Here is a 4,557-nt window from a genome sequence, read left to right as displayed (position 1 = left end):
TCAGCAAGAGAGCAGCACGATGGTGTGCGGAGGGGGGAGCGGCCAGAGGAGCAAGGCGCCAATGGAGGTGGGAGATGAGGAAGGAGAAGGAGAGCCCCCTGAGGTGGATTGGAGGGAGTTGACAAAGGGCGTGCATGATGGCCGGAGAGGCGACCAACAGCCTGTATCGAACCTTGTCGATCTTGGAGGCAGCGAATTCATGGGCAAGGCCTCCGAAGCAAGCTTGCACCAGGGCCGCCACTAGATCCGAGTCGAGCGGGCGTAGAACCCGTGAAAAGGAGATGAAGACTGCCGTAGCCGAAAGCAGCGTTGAGGTGTGCTGGCCAAAAAGCCGTAGCAGTTATTGCTCGAAGCAGAGCCCGGCGGCGCAACCAACCTTAAGGAACGAACGAGGGGAGACCTGGGCGGCCTGAACATATCTGGGCACTGGTGGGAAGGAGGAGGGGCGTGGCTGGTGGAGACGGGGTCTGCTGTGGTCGATGAAGGGGTGGGAGGGTGGGGGCGGCGCAGGAACGACGGTGAGGTCGCCGGAGAACCCATCCTGGGTGGCGTGGAGGGGGAGGGAGGGGAGGGGAGAGGTCTCATAGCTAGTCGACCCTCCTATCGTGCCCTCTTCATTTTTTTTTCCTTGCACTCCAGCCGACTCCTCGAATCAAAATCTTCCACCAAGATCATTGCTAAAGCACAACCAACACTAAAGCACCAGATCTCATCAGAACTTCGAAGTTAAGTGTGCTTGGGCGAGAGTAGTACTAGAATGGGTGACCTTCTGGGAAGTCCTCGTGTTGCATTTTCTTTTAAATGCACATCATTTGATACATCGTGAGTTATATTTTCAGAATGTACATGTTTGATATTGTAGATGTAGATAATTTTCTTTATACACTTGATCAAAGTTGACAAAGTTTGACTTTCACAAAAATCTATAAACACTACATTATGGAATGGAGGGAGTAACTATTTACGCTGCATCGGCGGAGCATTTCTATGTCTGGAGTGTGGAGTTGTTTAAGCCAAGACGTACGATGCTTATTGTCTCGCTCTTACAAAGTAGATCCAGTACAATGTTATTGGAAGGAACAGAAAAGTACAGTAATAATCTGTAGTCCACTTGTATGTGCATGGCATATGCTTCGGCCACCCTGCCTGCAAACTCTGGAAGTTAATTTTACTTTTTGACGTATGCAAATAGCCAGTAAGATCTCAAGCTTAATTAGTCTCGCTCACTAGCCACTAAGCTACGTTTGTCTTCGGCGAGCTGTAGTACGCACATGCTTGATGCAGAGAGTAGAACGATGCTTAGCAAATTCCATGGTAAAAATCTACAGCTCTACCCTGCTGTAATCCTTGCTTCCAGTACCAGTAGCGGTATTATATTTCCTCAAGATTTGTGGCAGCATTTTATTTATTTTTGAGAGATTCGCGGCAGTACACTCCCAGGAGAGCTGCGTGCTGTACCTTTTGCAAATGGTTTAGTAATTAATTGTTACCTATAGATCCACGCCAGGTATTTTTTTAATGCAACCATAGTCGGGTGGTTTGATAAAGCGTAAGTACACGATACCTTTTGTTGGCTCTTTGTTAGTGCGTAATTTAAATTAACTTAAATATGTACACTCTAACCCCTCTAACATACAGATGAAACTATCGGGTCACAATTTTGTTTCTCTGCATACGTGAAAAACAGTGTGTAATGAAATTGTTGTTTTCTAAATGTAACAATTTTCAAATTTTGATGTGATGGAAAATGAATTTAAATACATGCTAGAATCATGCTACATATGTATAACATTTTTTTGGCAAGAAAAAAAATCATCCATCTAAAATGAAGAAGAAAACACCTCATACAAGAAGCCACCATAAAGCTACACAAAAGTAAAAATCTTAAGAAAATGACCTATGTTTGTGTGCATGTACGTGCTAGCTGATATGATGGGTGGTTCAGTGTCCAAGTATAGTTGTACTTTATACGCTATGTGCATACCTACTATACTACCTTTATTGGGTACTGAAGATAATGCAACAGAATAATCATTCTCTTTGAAACAGTGACACACATTGTTAAGTGTAACTTCAACCACTATCTAGTTCGTGTTGCATGCATATGCATAAAAAAATCGAACAATGTTCAACATCAAAACATATGGTATTGAGGTATCAAAGATAAATATTTAACAAGGTTTCGGTAGTCAATACATATCAGGAACTCTAATGAGCAACTGTCTAATATGTAGTATGTCAAAGAACCAATGGTGTGCTTGTGTTCGAGCATACATATCATTGTTTGAAAAAATATTATATAATCATAACTAAAAAGTGGTTATAAATTTCATCACAAAAAATGTGATTGTGGCTGATAATCATAATTAAAACATTGTTAGTGTGTTGTGTGACTAGTAAAACGATACATATTTAACACGCCCAAAGAAAGATGAATCACCCCCCTCCTTCACCTTCCAAAAAATTGAGTGATGTGGTAACACCAAGGGCTACACATGAGACAATCATATAATCAATACTTTAGAAGAATAGGCTAGGGCATATGGTTGGCCGTTGCAGGTGGTGAATGAGCGGCAAATAGTGGAGAAGCAAAGGACGAGGGCTAGTGGAAATGTAAATAAAATTGAAGGATGCCATGAATCCTTTGATAACTAATTGTGAAATTTGCAATTTCAAGGTTATCTAAGAAATATTTATTTGTGTAGGATAGAAAACAAACACTAGAAATTGTCAGCTTAGAAAGAATAATTCATCAATCAACTTACTAATAGAAACTCCCAATTTTAAGGTTATCTAAGAAATATTTATTTGTGTAGGATAGAAACAAACACTAAAATTTGTCAGCTTAGAAAGAATAATTCATCAATCAACTTAATTACTAATAGAAACTCCCCTCAAATAAATATTTACCCACATAGAAGAACATAGGAGAGTTAGTATCGTTGATTCGTGCTCGCGAAGATGCCCAAGCGGCTTTGGCCGCAGCTGCCGCGTTGGCTAAGGCCAGGGAGGCCTCTGCCATGGCGCTGGTCGTCTCCGACCCTGTTGGGTCTGCTGTGGTGGCAAGTGGGAACGCTGACGCCAGGGAGGTGGAGGCTATCCCCTCGACAAGCCGTGCCCCGGCTAAAAAACGAGTGGCAAAACCGGTTACATCCAGGGGGGTGCGCCTTCGCAACCGTATTATTTAGATGCGCTACCTTTTTTGGAACATTCAGGGTTGCGGCCACGCTGGCCGTCGGACCCAGCTTAAAGAATACATTGCTAGGGAGTGCATTGATGTGGTTGCACTCCAGGAGACGATTAAAGCTGATTTCACGTATAGAGAATTGGCTGCCTATGATCCTCTTCATCGTTTTGTCTGGGGCTGGGTGCCGTCTGTAGGCCATTCTGGTGGTCTCCTATTGGGATGTAACAGTGATGTATGCAATGTTGTAAGCTGGGATGTGGGCGCGTTTTTCATTTCTGTCATGATTAAACACAGGATCTCGCTTGCTTCATGGGCAATTGTTTGCGTTTATGGCCCGGCTGACCACTCTAGGGCGGCTGATTTCTTGGGAGAAATTCAAAGCTTGGTTGGGGCTAAGCAAGGCGCCAATGTCCCCATTGTCCTTGGGGGTGATTTTAACCTTATCCGTTTGGGAGCGGATAAGAATAATCCTAACATTGACTGGCCTAGAGTTAACTTGTTCAATAATACAATTGCATCATGCGCCCTGCGGGAGATTGCTAGGACTGGCGCTAGATTCACGTGGACCAACAAGCAACTGTCGCCGGTGCGCAGTGTTCTAGACCGGGTGTTTGTGACCTCCGACTGGGAAGTGTTATTCCCCATGTGTACGCTGGTTGCGGAAACACGTATTGGGTCGGATCATGTGCCACTGATCCTAGCCTCGGGGGAGGATCGGATCAAGCGCAGCCCCCGCTTTTTCTTTGAAACTGGGTGGTTTGAGATAGAGGGCTTCGGGCCCTTGCTCATGGCGCGCTGGGAGCGTGCCAGAGCTGCGGTCGGCTGCTCCAGGGGTCCCTTGGACACTTGGATCGCGGCAGTTGGGACCCTTCGGGGTTTCCTCCGTGGGTGGGGTGCAAACCATGGGAGCGAAGCGAAGCGCGCTCGGGAAGCTATTATTGCTAAAATCAAAGCCCTCGACGTACAAGCTGACTCCAGATCCTTCCTGGAAGCCAAATGGGCCCACCGTTACGCTCTTGAGAACCAGGTGCTCGCCATTCTCAGGGAGGAGGAGGAATATTGGCATCGTCGGGGCGGCGTCAAGTGGGTTACCAAGGGCGATGCGAATACGGGATATTTCCACGCCTTTGCCAACGGTCGTAAACGGAAGTGCTCAATTTTGAGACTCCAATCTGATCAAGGGATTTTGGTTAGTCAGGCTGACATCGTGGCACATATCTATGACTTCTTTCTCAATCTGTTGGGAACAGATGAGGAAAAGCACCTCCAGCTTCGGGCAGACTTCTGGGGGGAAGAGGGCCGTGTGTCTCAAGCCGAAAATGACCTCTTGGCTTTGACTTTCTCCACGGAGGAGATCGACGAAGCCGTGG

The 4,557-nt window shown here is 45.7% G+C and overlaps 1 pseudogene; it reads left to right on the top strand.

Moving 5' to 3' along the window:
- The first annotated feature begins 678 nt into the window (after positions 1–678).
- Positions 679–794, top strand: LOC125526173 (annotated as a pseudogene).
- Positions 795–4,557: the final 3,763 nt, after the last annotated feature.

Source organism: Triticum urartu, chromosome 7, assembly GCF_003073215.2.
Source record: "Triticum urartu cultivar G1812 chromosome 7, Tu2.1, whole genome shotgun sequence".
Lineage (NCBI taxonomy): Eukaryota > Viridiplantae > Streptophyta > Magnoliopsida > Poales > Poaceae > Triticum > Triticum urartu.
The sequence above is the reverse complement of the archived record's forward strand: the minus strand, read 5'-3'. Positions and strand labels throughout refer to the sequence as shown.